The sequence below is a fragment of the Scleropages formosus genome, chromosome 20, assembly GCF_900964775.1.
Source record: "Scleropages formosus chromosome 20, fSclFor1.1, whole genome shotgun sequence".
NCBI lineage: Eukaryota > Metazoa > Chordata > Actinopteri > Osteoglossiformes > Osteoglossidae > Scleropages > Scleropages formosus.
In genome coordinates, this window is record NC_041825.1 from 17,044,975 (window position 1) to 17,069,067 (window position 24,093).

Consider the following 24,093-nt stretch of genomic DNA (forward strand, 5'->3'; position numbering starts at 1 on the left):
TCTGCAAGGGATCACTTCACCATCCACTCCACTGCAGGGTCTTTGAAAGCAAGCCATGGTCAGAGGAAAAAAAAAAAAACATATCAACCATATTTTTGCCCTGAGAAACCTCACTGAACAGTGCCTAAAGCAGAATACTTCTGTGTATGTCAACTTCATTTGATTTCAAGAGGGAATGTGACAGTATTCATTGAGACTTTATGTGGAGGATCATAGAACTTTGTGGAATACCACCAAAGTCCATCAGGATAACTGGCAAATTCTTAATGGACTTGAAATGCAGTGTCATCGAGAATAATATTCACTGCGTGTGTCCAAAGGCATGCATCATAGTTCATGTTTTCTTACTGGTTACCTTCTAGTTAAGAAGAAAGCTTATCTTAAACCAAGGGTTATTCCAAGGCAACTGTTTTCTCATCTGGACAGTTCTGACAGTGCAGTTCACTCCCAAAACCCATCTTGCAAGAAAGCAATTGAAGAGACTTGGCTTAGCTTTGCTAAGTTGGATGATTTCACATACCTTAACAGTCTCAAAAGTAAGGATTACAGGTTACAAGGGGACATCAAGGCAAGGCATAGCAAAACCTGCAGTTCATTTAAAGTTCAAATTTATACTACGTGGATTTCCAAGAATTGCAGCCTGCTACTTTAAGATCTATTTTTGTCACACCGCAGTTTTATCACATTTGTTGTATGGATTAGAATGCAGGAGTGTTGAAAAAAGCTGGTTTTAGGTAGGTACCATAAGATGAAACCCTGATGGTCATCTTGAAATAGATATCATAATGCAAACAGTCAATCTGGGAAGTGAAAAAAAAAATGTGTTACAGAGCTGAGAAGATGGAGCTTGCAGGTCTAATTTGGGGAAAGGTGATAATAAACTACAGGTGATGAAGAATGTCAAGTACTTTTTCTTTTATGTAGTAAGTCATTTCTCTCTGAGGACTAGTCTCATCATAGCAGTTTGCAGCAATTTAAACTGTACAGGTGGAGTATTACTAGGTGGAATATTACATTTCTTCATTTAGTTGATGCTTTCATCAACGCAACTTACAGTGTTTAGCTACTTACAGTTATTGAACCATTTATAGCACTGGGGCAATAGTTACTAGAGTAATTCAAGGGTACTACAGCAGGAAATGGGATCTGAACCTGAAACCTCCAAGTCCACAAGCAGCAACATTAATAATTACCCTACCTGCTCCCCCTGGTCACCAATGTCACAGTTTTAAAACAGATATATTATATCTATGGAAGAGGCAAATAATTATTTGCCAGTTATACTTTAAATTATAATTATGTTTGTAACAGAATTTTTTTAAGCCCAGCACAGCGGCACAACAGGCAGTGCTGTAACCTCACAGCACCTTGGCTGTTCAGGCATAGATCTGAGTAAAGCTAAATCTATGTGGAATTTACATTATCTCCCCCTGTCTACATGGGTCTGCTTGGGTGTTTTTTTTTTTCTTTTCAGAGTGCAAAGATGTGTTTCAGGTGAACTGGTGACACTAAACTGTCCATAGCGTGTATGAATGCGTCAGTGAATGTGCATGTGTGTGGATACCCTACAATGAAGTGGTGTCTCTTCCAGGATGTATCCCCCAGCTTACCACCTAGTGATTCCAGGATAGGCCCCAGACCACCATGACCATGAAAAGTTATTAGTGAGTGAGTGATGAATCATTTTGAACTGGCCCAGTTTTTTAGTCATTTAAATGAGAGCAGTGAATCATCCCCAAGATAATAATGAAATGTGCATCACAGGATTTAGACCCATGCTGTTCCGATAAAATCACAGGAATTTATTTGAGATTAACCTCCAGGCAGGTTAATGGCATGCCAAATCAGTGGAAAGGTAAAGAGAGACTGTTCCAAATGTTGCATTAGCGTCATCCAATGGAGGAATGTCAACAGTGTCATAAGTAATCATGCAGATAATTCACATTCCATTTTATTTTAGTGTTCACCCTTTGTACTTTCAGTCAACATCTACAGTTAGTGGACTGCTAGATATAATGAGGTTTAAATCCCACCATTTTGTAGAATTTTAGGCTAAGTGATTGAATATATGACAACAAATATGCAGTTTTTCAACTTCATTTAACAACGCAAACAAACTACTCATTTGGGAGAGAATAAGTAGAATCGTCATCATTTATCAAACAACATCCAAGCTGGTGCAAAGAGGAAATGAAGTTGACAGTCTTATCACCAATGATGAACAAAATGTATAATATTTTAATGGCACTGAGGGGAGTTTTAATAGCTCCGTGTAAATAGTTATTGGTGTTCATATCTGTACATAGTTGTGTGTTGTTCTGACTGGCTGTTCTGTTTATGCTCGGTGTGTCATGAGGGGAATTCTGGGGAGTTCTGGGGGTGGCCCCTTAACTGTTGGGGGCAGTATGGGGGCTGGGAGTGACTCAGGGGGATTCTCCGGTCTTCTGGATCACGCGTACTGTCTGAATAATCTTTGTTAAGACTGCTGCTAAAAGACATGTACCCTATAAATAAAGAGCATGTTCCTTTTACCCTGACTCCTGAGCCACTTTCTAGTAGTTCCATAGGGGGATGCTACACTGGTGTCAGAATGGGATGGAGCAGGGTTTGAGTGAACAGACCCACAGAATGCATCGCAGGAGGGAATGTTCGCTGCGGACAGTTCTGCCGGTGCCCAGGAAGCTGATCCAGAGCTGGTGGTAGTGTGGGGCTTTCGACATTTGGGGGGATGCCCACCCCGGACCTCTGTGACCCCACAGGGACCCACCATCAAGTCGTAATGCTCACAGTAGGACAGCCTTGCCTGAAGAGGACGATTGTTGTATTGGCGGTGGGAAGGGCCAGTGCGCGGCCAAGTCCTGAGACAGCTCCTCGTCCCCCGTGCCCTCAGGGAAGATGTGTAGTGGTGAGTGCACAGATCAACCAACATCGGGCACTTCGGCATGGCGAAGATGCTGAATCCGTTACGCCACCAGTTTCACTGGGTGGGGTGCCAGCATGATGTACAGTTGTCCGTGCACTGCTGCAACACCTGTATGGCATGCAAGGGCCCCAACGACCAGCTGCACGCCCACCTGCTACGGCTTCAGTAGGGTTCCCCAATGGAGCGCATGGCTGTGGACGTGCTGGGACCCTTCCCCCTGATTGAGTGAGGAAACCAGCAGAAGTGCCCATATGACATGCAGTGTCGCTGGTGTCCCCTGGCCCTAGGGGATTGAGTGTGGGTCTGCAGCCCTTGGAGGAAACAGCGGCTCTGCCCCAGGCTCGCAGACAGCTGGGTGGGTCCCTGCATCATCTTGGACCGGCTGTCCGATATCGTTTACAGGGTGCGGATGGGACCCGGACGTCATTCGGCGGCTCTACACAAGGACAGGCTCGCCGCTTACCAACCCAAGGAAGCCACACCAGAACCCCCGTCACAAGCCCGCCACATCCAGCGGACTCACCCCCTCCGCACAGACCCAGGAGAGAGAGCAGGTTGCCTCCACGCCTTCAGGACTTTGTGTTGGCAGGGTCAACAGTCGCCGGATCGGACGACTGCTGAAGGGGGAGCAATGTAAGGGGAGCACGTTCCTTTTACCCTGACTGCTGAGTTTCTAGTAGCTTCGTGGCAGGACACTACAATATTACAGCATCTTTAAAAATTTCATGTTTTTCATTTGAATCATATAATTTTTTCCATATTTCAATGGCTATTCCTCATCCAAAAATCAATTCTTCAGCTGCCAATCCTGTTAATGCAAATGAATCATTTCTTTTTCCTCAGCTGTATCAACACAAAATTATAGTACATAAACAGTCATTAGACTGGCTTATAAAAACTAATCATGAATCATTGTCACAATCCTATGAAAATTAATCAGATTCTTAGCAGCAGGTTGAAAAGACTATGGGCTCAACTGGTAACCCAACACCATTTTATGTCCCTGGAATTTACAGAATTTTATAGAAATTCTAGAAATAAAATATTAGTTTTTCATTTGTGCTTGAATGTAGCTGGACATCTCTGTATGCAGTATCTCTATATAATCCCGTTTCCCCTCAATGTCTTTAGTTACAGCTGAATTTAAACTTGTAAGCTGCAGAAAAGACAAGCCAAAGTGATATTATTTTCTAGCAACTTTTCCACACAGTCAGCTTTCCATCTCAAATCTATAAATATATGAATAAATAACATCCAGCAGCAGGATCCTGTCAGATATGATATCAGATTGGATCGAGCAAGCATTCCACCCCTGAATTATCCAGAGAAATGTGAAGTCCTCCAAGACTAAAATGACACCTGCTTTTCAATTGTATGTTTCATGCTCAGCCATAACCAACTCATAATTTAGCCTGTTATACTTTGCAGAAATACAACAGGGATATTTTGCAGTCTTGTAACCAGAATTTGCCTACTAGCATAACTTTCACTTGCCAGTTTTGCCCCACCATTTGAATATTATTGAGGAATGATTTACATTATTATATGAACAGCAGCTTAAGGAATTTTGCTTTTCATGATTATTTTTAAAACTGTACCTCAAAGGTGGATGGACAGCTAGATGGAAGGATGTATGCTATAGTGTAGTGGTTAGCGCAACTATCTTCAGACCTGAAGACGATAGGTTTAAATCCAATTTCCAGCTATACCATGCTTGAGCAAGACACTTTAAATTGCTGCAGTTAAGATTAGCCAGCCTGGTAAATGGGTGAACAGTTGTTGATAACTTAACAATGGAATTTGCTTTGGAGAACAGTGTCAGGTTAATGAATTAATATAAGTATATTCTAAAATTGATTTATTATAGCTCTACTTCAGCATTTTGTAAATTTTCATCTTATTAGAAATGAGACATCACAATAAATTGCTTTATCTTTGAATTACTTTGAATGTTAATTTCATGATAAGAGGGTGTGGTGGCGCAGTGGGTTTGGCCTGTGCCTGCTCTCTGGTGGGTCTGGGGTTTGAGTCCCGCTTGGGGTGCCTAGTGATGGACTGGTGTCCCATCCTGCGTGTGTCGCCTCCCCCTCTGGCCCTGCGACCTGTGTTGCTGGGGTAGGCTCTGGCTTGCCGTGACCCTGCTTGGGACAAGTTGTGTGTGTGTGTGTGTGTGTGTGTGTTAATTTTATGAAGAACTGAGCTGGAACTACATACCATTGCATGAGCTTCTTGCTTAACCACATTATTTTTCGGTGAGTCTTTTTTATGTAGTTGAGATATGAGGCCACAGTTGATTTTTCTTTTGTACTTGTTTGCATTTTTGTGACCCATTATTTTTATGCATTTCTTATACTATATGTTACATGTGTTGCTGTGGGGGAACCATAAGTTAAAGAATTAAATGTTTTCCTCAACTACAAATGAAGTACAGGAGAAAACCCTAAACATGAGACAAACTTTTGACTATAAACAGTACAACTGTAATAACTATCAGTACAAACTAGTCTCATCAGGCTTTTAGTCTGGGTGATTAATATTTTTGCATATTCTTGTGAAAACCTGGTGACATTTTTGTTTTAGGAACCAGTTATAATTTCCCCCACTGATATTACACAGAACTGGATGTATCATTTATGAATCCTTTTTCAAGGAATGAATTACTTTAATAAATTCAGGGGTATAATATTAAATGCATGTTTCCTCTTACTGTGAAGTGTAAGCTCTTGAGTTTGCGCAGTTTGCTAAGGAACTATTAGAATGAAAAATCTCTTGGTGGAAATTCATTTTAAATTATTACTACAGTACAATTATTCTTATAGCACATGGATCTTTGATCTGCACTTCCACTGGGAAAAAAAAAAAAAAAAAAAAATCACTATTTTGTTTTCCAAAAGAAAAATATTTTCTTGCATGCCAATCAAAACAATGTACTAACACAACTGTCCTGCAGTGATTATCTTGAAAACATCTAAAATGCTATCTCGTGAAGTGTGTTTTTCACTGGACGAGCAGAGAATGCAAAGACAAAGTGGACAATTGAAGATTTAGCATCAATTCCACCAGCAGCCAATTCTACACAATGGTCACAGGTCTACCTCTCTGGGGCCGAAACATCCAAGACAAGTTACAAAGCCTCTCGCGGTAAAACCTGCCTCTTTGAAGGGGGAGGTGATGGGAGGTGATGGGAGGTGATGGGAGGTGATACAAGTGGGAAGTGGTAGAGTGGTGCTCTTAATAGCCAGTTGCTCTAATTAAAACCAGGTGCTCTAATTACAGCCAGGTGCTTCTGGTTGAGATGTGGGCATGGTCGTGACACTAAGCTAGAACAGTCAGGTTTGTTTCGTACACCTTATTGGATTATTTGTCTGACAAGTTAGTTACATTCACTTTTAAAATCTGCACTAGGCTCTCTTTTGCATAAACTTCCCAGATCCCTCCTTTCAGATGATCAAGGGATGCGGTGAAATAATAAGAGCAATTGCTCTTTACACAATGGCAATCATCAACAACACCAATCAAGCCAGTTCTGTGCTGTTTGAAAGCTATAGAAGCCAGTTCTACTGGATGATGTAGTCAACAGTGAAGCTGATACAAGAATATTGTTAAAGAATCTTATCAGGGAAGTCTTTAAAACAAAAAAAAAAACAAACAAAAAAAACATAAAGATGGGGTCTTTATCTATCTATCTATCTATCTATCTATCACTGACACCTCGTGGCTTTGGTCTGTTTTCATAATTCATCTGGGTGATTTTAAAAATAATTGCATGAGTTTTGTCGAGCTGAACTGTACAATTAATTTTGTTGCTGTAATATATATATTGCTGAGAAATCATGTTGCAACAAGTGTCTGATATTCTTCTTTTTTTTTTAATCTAGTTTATCTGTAAAGAAGACAATACTTACAGAGTTTCTTAATCAACATCTCTACGGGCATTGAACAAAAAATATTAAATAAGCCAAATCCTGGAGAGAATAAAAGAAAAAAAGAAACACACAAACACATTTAAATATCAATTGCAGACTTAAGTATTTTTTCAAAAAATATATTTTTAAAGAAGTGCTAATTAACATGTTTCCATGGAACTTCTCTATACATCTTCTTCAACAATTTGACTCAAACTGATCACAATGTAATGGGGGGGTGCGGTGGCGCAGTGGGTTGGACCGGGTCCTGCTCTCCGGTGGGTCTGGGGTTCAAGTCCCGCTTGGGGTGCCCTGCGACGGACTGGCGTCCCGTCCTGGGTGTGTCCCCTCCCCCTCCGGCCTTACGCCCTGTGTTGCCGGGTAGGCTCCGGTTCCCCGTGACCCCGTATGGGACAAGCGGTTCTGAAAATGTGTGTGTGTGATCACAATGTAGTGGTGAATGGAATAAATAAAAAATAGATAAAGATAGGTGATACTGAAGCGATACCATCCTAACATCTGCCTTATGATATACACACACACACACACACATTTTCAGAACCGCTAGTCCCATACAGGGTCACGGGGAACCGGAGCCCACCCGGTAACACAGGGCGTAAGGCCAGAGGGGGAGGGGACACACCCAGGACGGGCCTTATGATATAAACATCTTTTAATTTCTGGGTGTAGACAGTCACCACCACAGTTAAACTTTTCACATGTAAAATATATATTCACTTCTGAAATTTCTTATTAGGCAGCAACAGGGAAAAAAAAAAAAACAGTAAACAGTTCTTTAAACAGTAGTAAAACTAGAACAGTAGGTTAAATCACATATATGTATGTTACTTGTGTGTATAATTAACAGTGAGTGAAATTAGTTTTAACTGATGGGAAAAGGTTAGAATTAATGTAACATGAACTGAACTGAAATGAACAGACAAGGAACTAGGTTGACTCAACTTTTGAGAATGAAAGAAATTCTGTTGAACAAAGGCTGAGAACTTAAGGGAGTGAAGGTTTACGAACAGACAGGAACAGTCATCTTCAAGAGACTTAGATGTGCTCACAAAATAATGTACTGCCGATATAGTACCAGAGCCTCGACTAGGAGGATAACCATGACACAAAGCTATCGCTATCGTTATGGAGCAGGCATGAAAGAAGAATGAGTATCATCCTAGCACAGGCATCACAGAGGTGCGAAAAGGTGCTTGACTGGTATGATGTAGGGCTGCATCCAGTGATGATAGGACATGAAAAGACAAGACGGATGCATTAGCAAATCCATTTTAAATCTAAATTCAGCACAGAAATTAACTGGCAAAAAGTACAAATACATTATGGCCAAAAGCCACAGACTTCAATAACCCCTCACCTTAATTTTCCTATTTTCACCTGTAGCTTAAATGACACATTATTATTATTATTATTATTATTATTATTATTATTATTATTATTATTTTTATTATTATTATTATTATTATTATTATTCACTATCAACAGTAAAAAAAAATTGATACTCTCTTTGAATTAATTTTTTGATTCATTGCAGCAGTATAACCTGTTCATTACATAATATATGCAGTAAAATTGCTGAGTTCTTCCTGAAGTTTTAAAACAGCTGTATTGATTACTTTGCAGGAAAAAAGGAAACAAAAACAGAAAAAAAGAAAAAAAAAACTCATACAATTTAACTTTTATAATTTAATTATCTTCATAAACCACTGAATCACCTTGTAAAAATTAAAAGAGCGAATTGTAGCAAGAAGTTTAATATTAGATCCCGCTGTCCAATGCATTTTGTTAGCTTTCTGCTAAATTAAAATGTGTACATGCTAAACACTACATATAAGGATATCATGCATTCCATATTACCTATAACCTAGAAGGCTACAACCAAGTGGATTCAAAAAACTGTAAAATAATATTGACAGTGTTACCTTGACCTAGCAGACAATGCTGCTGTGAAAATTGTGATTTAGTAAAAAACCCCCCCACAGACACACACTGACCAAAAATGCCTATCCCAAGCCGTGTTGAGGCGAGTCAGAGCCTAACCCGGCAACACAGGGCATAAGGCTAGAGGGGGACGCCAGTCCGTCCCAGGGCACCCCAAGCAGGACTGAAACCCCAGACCCACCAGAGAGCAGGCACAGGCCAAACGCGCTGCGCCACTGCGGCCCCCGGTAAAGAACCCAAATAATTAACTAAACCCACTGACAATTACTGAAACAAATGAACTAGTGAAAGGAACAAAGCCTACTATGTATTATATAAAATTTGGATTATTTCTCGTATTTACACCAAACAGCCAGTTAATAATTATGATCAACTAAATAATAAGAAAAAGTAAATATTAAATGTCCCTTCATCTGTGGTTTATGTTGTTACAATGCCATTTACAATAAAAGTTACATTTAGCAATTCCCATGTAATTTTAAAGTTACACCCATTTACCAATTAAAGTATGGTTATTTTGATCATGTAAAGCACAAGGAGGAGCATACCCTTGGTCCAGCAATATTTTCTAATTAGAGGGTGTTCATTCACACATGTGCACGATACTTTAGGGTCTCCAGGCTGTCCACCATTATGTAATATTCATTGACACGGAGGGTACCAAGAAAGCACAGCCAGAGAGAGTAAATGGAAATACAGGCTTCCTTCATTCTGAAGATCTGTTTATGAACTTAATTTTTGTAAAAATGACTTTTCATTAGCATTAATCTAAATGGGAAAAATAGATGCACTTCTAAGGTGGAAAAGATATACCCATTCTTGTCAAAAGTGCAAAATTCTTTTACCTTTTACACACTGAGAAACTGTCATTCAAAACCAACTCCTAATATCAGAATTTCTCTGGACACCTTTAAATCTGTATGCTCAAGACCCACATGTTCAAAATGACTCATACATAAAACATTTACAAGCTCCCTTTTTTTGTTCCCTGTAAGCTGTTATGATATTTTTTCACTTTATTTTGTTGTTTTCTAGTTTTGTTTTTCTGCAACATGGCAGCACAGCAGGTAGGATTGTTCCAGGTGAATTGATAACTCTAAATTGACTGTAGTGTGTTTTGTAAACTTGCCTCGTGCAAATTTTTTACATTGTTTTATATTTGTAACCCATACATCATAAAGCTTGTTATCCCTCTCTACTGAAGTATTAGAAAAGTACCAGCTGCGATAAAAAAATTGTGAATCAAATCACAGTGTCACTCATAATGACATTGCTTTTCAGAAGACTTCTATGGATTTCATCTATTCACCAGTTTTTCCATTTTCACCTTTCCCTTTTAAAAATGTTTGATTTAGTGGTCATTATTATACAACAAAAAAAAAAGTTACAACATTGTGGATACTTTTTGGCTTACCCTCATAAATTATAGAATCACACAAAGACTATGAACACACCGTTACGTGACTGTTTGGGCACAATCCTGTGAGACAACTAAGATATACAGGGAGAAGCACACCTTGCATGAGCAAGGAGGCTGCTTCATCTGGTGCTCAACATCACTAAGACACATTTTTTTAAAACAAAAATTTTTGCTTTCCTAAGTGTGAGATGATAGATCAGCTGTGTAAAAGAGTAAATAATTTTAGACATCTTAACATTGTATGTCGCTTTGGAGAAAGCATCAGCTAAAAAGTAAATATAAATGCAAATACAATGATCCCTCCGGGAAAGAGTAACCCTCGGGGGTCCTGGGTACTTAGAGCATACTAATTTGATACACTTAATTAGAGATGCATGCAGCAACAATGGAGACTTAGTAGAGAGATTTAGTACTGCTGTGGTTAGATGTCTGGGCACATATGGTTTCATCCCATGCATGCTGACCGGGACGACATAAGTCGACATTGCCAGCAAGATGAAGGTTCTTATTTTTGGTTATTACATTGATTCCAGTGTGGAAATCCTGACAAGAGGGACACCATCAGAGTGGCATAGCCTGGAGAAGGGGATATACTCTGTACTTTCTTCATGATCTTATTTTTGCTGGCCATGAGCACGCTTATGAAGTCAGCAGAGTCAGAGATTATAGGTCCATGTACCAAGTCACATGTTATACAACCACCTAGCTGAGCCTTCATGGATGATTTGACAATGTAAGCAGCATCCATCCCAGAATGTAGGTAAATTTTGCAATGTATGAAGAGCTAAACACATGGGTAAGACTGATCTTCAAGCAAAAAAAAGCCCAGGTCTCTGGTGCCGAGGAAAGAAATGCTTTCAAATAATTTCCACTGTAGAAGAGGAAGTAACTAACTGACTAAGATACAGTGGCTATTCAGACAATTTATTAGGAATTGGAGGGTACTACAAATTCTCTGCCCCTTCTGGTTTATGAAGTCTAGATGCCAACAGTGAAGGTCTTTTGAGAGAAGCATAAGAGGTAACACGGGCATGAAAAGAGCTGCAATACAGGAAGTCGATTGATCCTATTGTTGCTGGAGCAGGCATCAAGGAAAGGAACAGGAAAGAACTGGGGTGTACTGGTAGGCGCAGTCCCAGTTTCATTATGGCATGATCGTGGGCACAGTGGCATCTGAAAGCGCTGGTTTGGACAGTGTTTCATTATGGAGGTATAACAAGGCTCACTGAAAAAAAAGAAGTACAAGCTGATTCAGGAGGAAATGCATGGAGCAATAGAGGAAAAACTGGGATGAGAAGGGTGCAGCAGCAAGGAGCCTAGAATAGATGAGAGCAGATACTGGACAATAAAGTCTTTTGAGAAGAGCTTTGTGCCACTCAGAAGGCTGGGGGTGGTTGAGGAGGGTAAGGAATGTGCCCAAAGAAGTAGGCTGCAGGGACCTTGCAGTAAAATTATTTTAGTAGGTCTACAGTGTGTTGGATATCACTGGCAATCAGATGAGAAAAGTCATTGAAGCTGTCACTGAGGCTGAAGAGTAGGCATCTAGATGGCTGTGGATCAGCAGAAGTAAGCTGAAGATTCAAGGTAGAGCTCCCTGGATGCAGGCTGGGGTCTGTGAGAGAAGAAAAAGACAGGCAATTCTGCCAGGGTGTCTAAAAAGTATAGTATATTCAACCACCCTGTAAATCATGTAGAGAGCTCAGTATGTTTACAATAGGTGCTTTAGAATGAAACGATGGTCTCCAAAGCCTTCATGGAAATATTCAAAAGTAAAAAAAGTGTAACTTTCCATTGTAGTCATTCTTATGTGATGTGTCTTATAACGCTACTTCATAATATTACACATGCAAGTTCAAAGGTTCGTACACAAGTTAGCTTGTTCTTCCATATTTTTTTTCACTGAAGACTTTTTATTCTGTTTAACAGAACTTTGCAAAGACCTTGATATTAGTTATGAGTGTTACTCTCCTTTATCTCCTGAGTTGTTACCGTCATCAAAATTGCAGTATGTTAGTTTATGCTTTTAAATGGAGTATCCAAAAAAAAATTTACACTCTATTTACTAGCAACCAGTGGTGGTAGCAAAACATTTCAGTATTCATCCATGTTCCTGTCTTAAAATGCCTGCTGTGTAGCTAATGATTTCACACTTATAACATCATTGAGGTACCTATAGAAGCTGTTAAAATATTGAAGCTTTTAGTGTTAATGATGACAACAGCACTTTCACTTTGGAGTGGATATAAGGGGTAAGGTTTCTTTTTTTTTTTCTTCTTTTTTTTGCTTTCAAATAATATATTTATTAAATGTATATGTACAGAAAAAGTTGTTAACGGTGCCTCAGATATGTTATCATGCTTACATGCACTGTTAGCACTGTGGCATTGTCCTTCATCCTTTCATCTATAAATTTGAATCTTATAACATAAGACACCTTCCTAAATGAAAGTGTTTATTCGTTTGGTGTTAAAATGGCCAGCTTTGTAACTGCAGGGACTTAGCTTGACCTCGTAGCGTGGGAGTCTCTTTCTTGAAATGTGAATTCATCCATCCACACAGTTTCGTTTCCTTTCTGGGTAATCAAAAAAGCTCATATAATGGAGTCTTTGAACTACTGAATAGTAAGATGTCACTGTAACTCCAGAAAATAGATTAAATGGGAAAATTGAAAAGGACACACCAGAAATGATTAGCTATGGTATCGCCTTACCTTGATCCTGAATAGTAACATTTATTCCGTTTTAGTCTAATAGTCCTTAGTCCATTGGATAGATAGATAGATAGAATTTGCTAGGAAGTGTATTTAATGTTACAGATGTCATCACATGTGGATACTCTGGTTCATTACATTGTCATTTATCAATAAAAACAAGAATTCTTAAATTGCACTTTTTTCGGTGTTATTAGTAATTATGAAGTATGTATACTGTGATGTAATACTTATTATAAAATAAGTATAATAAAATAAATCTTTATAGTGGTTTGGACAAAAGCAAAAGACTGAAATGATTTTTAAATGCTCTGCACATGAAACAACGTATTTGACTCAGAAAATTTTGAAAAGTATGCTGATTGTTGTACAACTGATGAAGTAACATGTATTAAATGTACAGGAATATTACTTTCACTATAGTATGTACACAGCACTGGATACTAAAATCTATTTAAAACAATTCAAATTGGTATATTCCCGATATGTTGTCAGACACCTTTTCCCCAGTACCATGAACACAAAGGTAGGACTAGCCCCTGTGTTGCCAGTAATTTCTGTTTTTCAGACACTGACTTTTAGATAAATATAGGCAGATAAATATAGGCAACATGATTTTTCATGCTACCTCTCCTAATTAGATGCTGTCAAAGGCTTACTTTACTGTTGCACTCAGTAAAAAATCTTGAGTCTCCTGTCCAAATCCTCCCCACCCCTAGTCATTTTGCCTCTGGACATGAAATGAGGTAATTGAAAACAGTATTAATTTATATTACAGTTGTTCTTGATTGTTATATAGCACAATGGCAGAATGCCTTTCTAGGCTTGACTATTCAAACCTCCTTGTGCATTGTTTCAGTAAGGCAGCTAGTTCAGGTGACAAGTGATGAGTTAAACTTCTGAAAAATGTTGAAATACTTGAGAATGCTTCTGGCTAATATTTGGTTGCCATAATTGCCAAGGTCTGTGTGAAGGCTATTATAGTCTTCCAGGGTTATACTAAGGCATTACAACTGGGGGAAAAATATGTGTTTTCAAAAACAATGAACTAATTTTAAATATAAACAGAGGCAGTAAGTGAGAAACACAGAGAGATGGGAATGCTCCTTTCAGAACTCCAGAGAGAATGGGTTCAGCTAAAATATGCTTCCATGAGGTTCAGGGCAGGGAAGGGAAGCCTGGCTCAGCTGATAAATTATGTTGCTTGCTGGTCCCATAAGATCTGATTGAAATTCTCATCTTAAGTTCAAGTGTTTGCAAAACCTAAATGACTCATTAGCATTGTTGACCACTGGGTTACATGGGTTGCTGAGGGACATTTCGTTGTGTAGCGGTGGTCTAGCGTGTTCTGTATTTCTTGACAAATAACAAATCTCTGCAACTCACAAACTCTTTTGTGGTTTCAGCTTCTTGATTCACTAGAGTTCACATGAGTTGTGAAATGAGAATTCTGCAGACAGTAGCGTTACTACAGTCCTAAACAAATGGGAGTATGATGTTGTTCCTCACTTTCATCATCTTCTGGTTTATTTAACTTGGTCCCATAAACTCTCATAACAAGAGGTCATCCAGAAATGCATACTAGACTTAAGGTAGGAATGGCATGTTCAATGGATTCACATTATAGCTCAGACTTTTCCTTTGTGGTTCTGCTATTAGTCAGTTATTTACATTCACTGTGATCAATTAAGGTTATCATGAGTCCTTCTGGAATGTTAGAAGAAGTCTTTAGTGTGTAGTAAGACTTAGATGTTAAATAGAAAGTGTGAAGTCTGTGGACCAGGACTACTGTAGCAATTTAGACACCTTACATTTTAGAGAAGCTTCAAAATAAGTTTATAGCAATGTCAAAGGTTTTGCAAAGCATAGTGATAATTAACAATACGGAAAGTTAACGCCTTTGCTGCATCACACGTAAAAATATCCTCAACTCATTCAAAATAAGTAAACAAAGAAAAATAAAAATAATAATTAATAATAAACAGGAGAGTCCTTGCAAATATTTTACTTGTTACATTGTGAAAATCTCTGACCGTACAGGCTGGCAACCTACGCAATACTGCTGTGGAACCAACCAGCATGCTGTTGATGCAAAGCAACCCAAAAGTGTTCGATAACTCTGGGAATTGCTGCAGAACAGCAGAGAAGAAATATCTGCTAAATTTCAGCTGAAACCTTGTGAGCCTTCAAAAAACATGTACTTTCTAGCAAGTGTATTACAGTATATGCAGTACCAGTTCTATCTGTGATTAGAACCTGTGTAAAAAAGCTGAAAAGCCTGCATGTGCAGTTTCTGGATCTGTAAGCTCTTAACCATTTTTTAAAAATTTATTTACCACATTCTTTCAATAAATGTAAAAAGAGAAAAAAAAATGTACATTTTAAGTGAGACAGATTTTCAAAGTTTTACAGCAGGTTAGTTTGAATTTCAGTTTAGCTACCTTAACCCGATACATGTGCTGCTCTCTTATCAGAAGCCTGCTATCCTTATCAGAAACAAAAGCAGCAGTGAGATTTTTCTGCCCTTGCTTAAGATGGTAACCTCTAAGTTTCTATCAGCAGTTGCTCCAAATTATTAAAGGTCAAGTCACAAATTTACTTCTGAAGCACAGGTCACAAACTTTGGTCCATTGGAGCTAAGAACAATTACATTTCAGATAAACACTGTGAGTAAGTTTGTTGAGAGTGCTTTAAAATATTAGGGTTTGGGCAAAATCCTAAAGAGTTTTCTGATTGGAATCTGTGCTTTGAATTACATTGAAAATTGTCTTTCCACAATCTCTAGAAGGGAATGTTAAAGTTTGGAGAAACAGAATGGTGAAAGTGGTAACAACACAAGTTTATCAGATGTTGAAATTACATCACCCTTTCAGGGGAATGAAAAAAAATCCTGAGCACTGACACAACACAAAAATTTATGAGAAAATCTGTTGGTGCTTTCTTAGGTTTTTTTTATTGGCTGGTGTATTATAATTTCTTGCAGATTGTTCTAAATGGTTCTGAAGATGTGGATACCTAAAGGTGTTCTGTGTTTGAAAGTTTGAGGCTAATGTCCTCAACCTTCATTTAAACGTATTACGTATGTAATTTCATCACCTGGTTGGTAAGGAAGGTAAAACTCTTTGTCTTATGACATACTCTTGTTTTGCTTTTTGCTTCCTCTGTCTGACAAAGCAAAAGTTGGGAGTTGCTTGAAGAAGCATCTTTGATTTGCTGGCTTGTAAATAAGGGACTTTTATGAAGCAGATAGCACTGTGATCATGGATGATGCAAAGAGTCCCATTACCAACTCTATGGTGGACATGAATTAAGAATAGTAGAAACTTTTCAATCACCTTATACTTTCTTTCAGTCGTGTTGTGGTGCTCCCGCTATTTGAATTTTGCTTTTGTGTATCGCCAATATTTGAGCCACAGATGGAGGCCAAAACTGATGCAGGAATGAATAGAAAGAATTTCTGGCAAAAACATCCAACTCCCCTTGGACCCTGCCAGTCCTGTCAAAATTAAAAAAAAAAAATTAAAAAAACATTTTAAGCATACCGTGCATTTTTTCTCCTTCACATTGCTTAATTGGAAACCAAGAAAAAGCACGAAAGAATGCAGAAAGAAGCCACTGCTGGAGAGTCAATAATATTAATACATTTATTAATGTAGCAAACACTTTTCTCCAAGCTACTTCCACTGAACACTATGTGGTAGGATTCAGATCAGACTTTTTGACCCAGATTAGCTTTGAATGCTATGTACACTACATACAATGAGTCTATACACAAGGGAAACACACTCTCTCAGAAACGGACACACAATGGGCAATTTAGAGTCAGCAAATCACTTGAATTCATATCTTTGGATTGTGGAATGAAACCCAGGCAAACACAGGGAGAACATACAAACAACATACACTGAGCAGAGATTGAACCCACGTTTTCTTGTACCACCCACGCACTGTAAGACAATGGGACTACTCATTTCACCATTGTGCTGCTGATAATAATAAATGAACATAAGCCTGAAAAGGTCAAATATCAGAGATGTTATCATAACTTGGGACTTTATACTGACAGATGCTGAAAGATCATTGCAAGTGTAGGGACCTAGAAACTGAGATCAATAGTATGCGAGACATCAAGGCCAAGGTGGTATCAGCAGTGTGAGAGCATTAGAAACACTCAAAAAGGGCTTCTTTAAAAACTTGGAGATGCTCCCACATCATCTAAATGCATTTGAAGTTCAAAAAATTGTATTGATTGGAATTATGAGATGATCAAGACGTCCTGCGCAGAGTGCCTGGATGAATTTCTTCCATTGCTGAGATCTGAATTCATTAATAGCTATTTGAAATGTTTGATAAAAATAATAATAATAATAATAATAATAATAATAATAATATGGTCACATTTACATTATTACATTATTTACATTAATTACTTGTAAACTATGTAATATTATGATTGGCAATATACAAGCTGTTATTTGATACTGTTGTTTCATCTGAGCTCCACTACAATGAAGAGTTTATGTTCACACCTTTGCATTTTCAGGACACTATCCCCAAATATACTTTACATGTTTTCCTAGACTAAGTGCCAAAACATGAGGAAGGTTGTGCTATCATCAGGACTCGGTTTCAGTCAATCATTTTTAAGGCAGTTGAATTGTTGGCTTTAAATTGTAATTGCATACTTTTTGACATTATCACATTCTGTTGGTTCCCCGTACAACTAACAAATGTTCCGCAGAGCAATGAATCAGTTCAGATGCACCACATCGGATGATGAACTTTCACAGGTGCATCTTGGAACAGATCAAAAAAACCCACAACTCTGTGCTGCTACCCTCAAGGAGATGATGATGAGCTCTTCTGACACAGTTTGATGGCTGAGGTATGCTGCTCTATGTTTACTAGTTGCCTCTGCAGACAGTGATATCATAGGCATCTGTAAACACCCCTGATTGTGACTCACCAGTCCCTGTGTATGTTGTACAGAGCTACTGCCCATTTTGAAATTCCTCTTGGGTGTTTTTTTTTTTTTTTTTAGGTTTTTCATTGTCAACATACCTTTGACTGACATGAGTTAAAACTCATTACAGAGGGGCCATCAAAAGGTTGCAGCACTTCATGTCAATGTGCTATATTCTATTTCCCACCTTTGGGAGTTTGAGAGATTACACTCAAGTAAAAAAAGGAGGTAGGGCCACAATGAAGGAAATGCCTAGAGTAGATGTCATCTTATTTCCCCTTGGTGACAGTGAATGGACAGGCGTGGAGATAATGTGCTTCTCATACATTAATGTATGATCTATGGACAGGGTGGAGATATGAATCATTGCATCAGCAGCCCTCTTAAATCAAGACAGTCACAAAGTGTTATCTTACTGCACACAGACAGGAGTCCAATGGTCTGGCAGGAGTCATGGGAGAATGTCAAAGGGGCATATCTTTATTCCTGCAATGGTAGTTTGAGTGCAGGCTGAAAGGTATGAAGGGGTGCTGTTAAGGGTCACAGGTCCATGTGTGCTGATGAGCCATCATTGATGTCCATCCACACCCCTGCTCTTGTTTGCATGCTCTCCATCTCCACTCAGGAGGCAGTGCTCACTATCACTTAAGCCCAGTCTTTCTACTGTAGCTCATGGCTGTGGCCTTGTGGGGTAAACCATAGAAAAGGGGAGCCTTGGTTTACTGTTTTCAATTGATAGTGTGAAGCAAAACATTTTACAGCTAAATGGTAATTTGCACTTGTCTGATAGGGCTTTAAAGAAGGTATTCATTCTCTGCAATGTGCTGTGCCTCCCTGCAGTTTTCTGAATGGATTACAGTGAGTAAAGAATGCCTTTTCACACCTGGCCACACTTGATGCTGCAGCAAATGTAAATTTGTATTATAAAATGGAACTGCAGTAGGTGTGAGGCCAACTGGGTAAAAACATTCCATCATACAAACTTAGTTTATGTATATGTAATCCATAGCAATAAAATAACCTTATGCTTTTCCCTCATGTATTCCTCATTGGGGTGATAGATTTTTTTCTGAAGATGAAAGTAATATGACAGCAGATACTATAACTGAATAATGATTCCTATTATAGAAACCAAGATCCATGACAAAATAAATGAAGAAAACGTGTATCATAGCCCTTATGTTACAACTTTTACAATCCAATTACATTCACTTTCACTCAAAACTAACTTATAGTGCTTTTGATTATGCTTTACCATTGAAAGTTCGGCATAGGATATGGAAAAGCTTACATGCTAACAGGGTTTTCTAATACTGGTCCAGTAGCTTTGCTATGTATCTAAATTATGAATGAAGGGATTATATTCGGGAGACTGGGATGACCTGTTATTCGGATTTATTCAATTGAAAACGGAGCATCTTGATTCAGTAGCAGTCAAACACGTCTGTAGCATTTCTGAAAGTGGGGTGAGCAAATACCTAGAATACCTATATATTGTAGAAAAAAGTATTCATGAAGAGCATTATTTAGAGCCCAGTCCTAAATCTTTAAATGGAAGATCAAGGGAATGGGCATTTAGCTGTGATCCACTGTTGGTTGTGGGCTGGAAGTGAACCCAACTTAATCACAGTAATACTCAGCCACTCACTTCAAACACACTGTCAAAATCTGACTTTGAGGAATAAGCCTTCAAATAACTGTAATATGTACATGTATGATTTTTTTTCAGCCAACTTTGGCTGAAAAGATAAGGCCTGCAAAACCAATAGGTCTCTATGGAAATCTTCCTGGGGTGCCTCACCAATTCAGTATGAGTGTTTTGTTGCTTTTTATGTTATGGTATAATTTTGTGTGGATGATCTTGTGACAAGCGTAAAAGTCACGTATTCCATCTGTTGGTCACCAAAAAGAAAAAACCTTAGGTTTTTTTGTGACAGGAGACATCTGAAATAATATTCCTTTCTACCACCCAAGCAACAAAAATTAGCTCCAAACAAATTAATAACTGTCGGAATAGTATTAGAAACTTATTTTGTGCAACTCTTTAAAACATCTTTGCTAAATTTTCATTTAGACACCACAAAATTACTTATATTTTATTATCTACAATAAAAGGTAATAAAAACATTTAAAAAATAATTATTTTCCACCTCCATAATGCCATGAGGGATCCATCAGCTCCTCAATGTGGTGATGCAGGCAATGCAGTAAGAGGATATCAAAGCAAGACAAGAATACAAAAATGCAAAAAAAGCTTTCCCTAAACTATGGAGGAAGACATAGAAGAAACATGGAAAAAACTAGCTGTGTCAAAACACACACAAAATGTGTACAACAGCTTGTCCCGAACAGGGTTGCGGCGAGTCGGAGCCTAACTCGGCAGCACAGGCCGCAGTACTGAGTGGGGGGGACACACACTCAGGATGGGACGCCAGTCTGCCGCAAGGCATCCCAAGTGGGATTCTATCCCCAGACCCACCAAAGATCAGGCCCTGGCCAAAGCAGCTGCACCCACATGTGAAAAGAGATCAGCAGTTTTGTGAGGTTTATGGAACAAGCTGACCCTCTGGGCAGTGGAAAACCTACCACAGAAGTAAACAGCGAAGTCAGGAGGTGAAAGTCAACTTTGTTCCTGAGCATCCAATTGGCAGGAATTTGAAGTAAACCTGAATTAAAGAAAAAAAAAAAACAAGTTCATGATTCACGGACCAGGAACTTGAGTAGAACATGAAAAGGACCAGTAGACTAGGCAGGCTCTACTTAATGAGCTTGCAAAACCTGTGACATCCCTTGACAACTGGTCTTCCACTGAAAGCACAGGAAGGTGGTAGTCATGTGCAACAGTGTGCGGTGGGGCAGTATGGCTGCACAGGCTCACAATTCTGCTCCAAGGGCTGTGGTGTGACATGGGCTCAGCCTTCAATGTCATGCCTTTGTGAATAGGATGTTTTGACATTTTTTGGCCAATTGGCCAGACATGCAGGCATTTTTGTCACCAACACAAACAACTGCTAAACATATGTCATTGAGTAATTAATATTTGTTAATAGGTAGATGTTAAAAAGTTTAAAAAAAAAAAAAACCAGTACCCACCCTCATCATATGAAAACATCCACAGATTAATGTGTGCATCAGCTGGACCATTTATTTTTTAAAAATTTTGTTTGTATGACAGATGATGTACACCCATCAAAGCAAGAGCACTGCATAATTAAACAATAAACTGTTTTTTTTTTTTTTTAAGCAAAAAATGTCAGGGAAAGCAGCATGATTGAAATGATAGACATCAAAGGGGCATTAAATTTCAGAATTACTTGGAACCTCCAAGGAAATATGGACAGAATATTTATGCAGCTGAGAACCTTCACGGACTGGGAGGTTATTAACAAGCACTCACTGTTTATAGCCTGATCAAAGGTATCTTGTAAATGAAACACATGCGGACAACCTGGCCCATGTACAACATGAGCTAGTGACTTTTGGTAAGGCAATGGGTGAACAAAGGGCTACTGAAAGCCTGTATGCCCTCACACTGATCAGGTGAATGAAAACCATCACCAGGCAGGCACTGTAATACAGAATTTATTTAAAACAACCTGAAAATGAACATGACTGGAGAACCTGCACACTGAACTGAAACAAAAGCAACTAGAATCCATACCAAAACAACCTGAAGGAAAGAGTGTGTGACAGTTCTTTGATGGACTGGCATCACATGCAGAGCATATTGTGTCTAGCGCCGCATGCTTTTGGAACCATCAAGACGCTGTATTAGAACAGGTAGTTGTCAATAATGGATAGCTCACAATAAAACAAACAAAATATATATTTTTAAAACTATTACAGTTGCTTATATTACAGGTGGTCCCCGATTTACAATGGTTTGACTTATGATTTTTTTGACTTTACGATGGTGAACTGCCGGTAGACATTCAGTAGAAACCATACTTCGAATTTTGAATTTTGATTTTTTTTTTCCAGGCAAGCGATATGCAGAGTGATACTCTTGTGATACTGGTCAATGGCAGCGATCTGCATCTCCCAGTCTGTCACAGAAATGTGTGTATCAGGTATATTAAATGCATTTTGGATTTCCGATATTTTCAACTTCTGATGGGTTTCACGGAACATAACCCCATTGTAAATTGGGGACCGCCTGTACAGTTGTTAATAATGACGATTATCAGTTTGGTCCATACTGCAAAATAAATTAGCAGTGTCAATAAAAACTGACAAATTCCAATAATGTTTAATGAAATGCAAAAGCCTGAAGAATATTTATGCTCAAGGAATTTTGGCCGGTTTGTCTTGAGCTTAAATGAGGGTAGTCGGGTGGAATTGTAACCTGTCATTTATTAATTGTGCATAGATATTAAACCAAGTTTTCTAAACAACTGCATACAGCCTTAAGAGCAAGAATGTTAAAAGACTCATTTATAACGGCCTATTTTTGAACTGCTACTTGCACGGCCTTTTTAGGACTGGTTTCAGTACTGGTTGTGTTTGGAATATGTTTGATAACCTAACACAGTACGTGAAACAACCAATTTTGTGAACCTGGTAAGTATATCATCTGTGTGAGGTCAGAAGAGAGTTGTAACAGCCTTTTTATTGACACACTAATCTCATCACTTCTCTACCTAAAGTTCTGGACCTATTTCTCACTCATTCCTTGACCATCATAACTGTGCACATTCCACAAAATGATACAAAAATGCATCTTTCATATACAGTATTGTGCAAAAGTCTTAGCCACTTAGATGTTTTACAAAAATATTTGTTTAGATGGTTATTTAATGTCTTCTTCATTAACATCAATGGGAAAGAGCATATTTTAGATTTCCAAGCATTCCTTCTGCAAAAAGTTAAGGTATTACAATAAGGGTTTTGTACTTCGTTAAAGAAAGAAAGTACACACACACAGACACACACAAACACTGTCTGAGTCCGCTTGTCCTGAGCAGGGTCACGGCAAACCGGAGCCTAACCCAGCAACACAGGGCACAAGGCTGGAGAGGGAGGGGACACACCCAGGACAGGACGCCAGTCCATCACAAGGTACCCCCAGCAGGACTCGAATCCCAGACCCACCAGAGAGTGGGACCCAGCCAAGCCCTCTGCGACCTCACTCAGGACAGGTGCCTGTTGACAATGGATGGTTACTAAGCTTTTAAGAAGTTTATTAATTAAGAGCATTATGTTGGAAGCATACTCACTTTACAGCTTTATTCCCCAACCAAGTGCCTAAAACTTTTGCACAGCACTGTATATGCATTTGTGCATGTATCAGTTGTTGTAGTTGCATGTTACAACGTAAAATTTCTGTAGTTTCAATGTAAAAAAGGAAAAAATATATTTCTACTGGATGATAATATATTTGACGCATTTGCTTCAAAGTATCAAGGTGCACGTTTGTGGGTTAGAGTGCGTGCACACCTAAAAGAGAAAGAAGACCTAAAAGGTAGGAATGTAAATGAATAGGGAGGTGTTTGACTTCCCTTCACGTAGGATGTCGTTTCAGCTGCACCGGCTCAGTATAATGCATTATTAACATTGACAGCGGGGTACTCCCCGTAATTGCTTCCCAGGTGTTGCCTCATCCTGATTGAAAACAACCGCAAATGAATCTTCATCAAAGGCCATTTGATCTCTCCTTGTGCTTTGTTCTTGCAACAATACCTGGTTAAAAAACAACAACAAGAAAAATAAAGTCTAAGTTTATGGTGTCATTGGTCAATGCCTTCAATGATCTTTTTTTTTTTTTTTAAGATACACCTGATTAAATATAGAATAGAATAGAATAGAATAGAATAGAATAGAATATACTTTAATGTCCCTTTCCAGGGAAATTCGTCTTGGACACCATGACACGGCCAGTGCACAACACTGAACTCACATAAAACAATACACGCCCTGACATACAATTGAAAAATAAATAAACAATATTCAACTTTAAAAACCTCTATACACCAGTCTAAAATCTCATGTGCACGTTTTTAGACTGAGAAAGGAACCCAGAGCACCCAATGGAAACACACAAATTTGGGGATAACATGCAAATGTTATACACACTAAGTGAGGATCAAATGCAATTGCTCAGGTCAGTCCTTGTGAGGTACCCTGATTACCTGCTGTGGCATCATGCTGCTCCCCTACACACCATGCATCCATATTTCACGGTTTTCTATGAATGCAATATTATATGCAGTA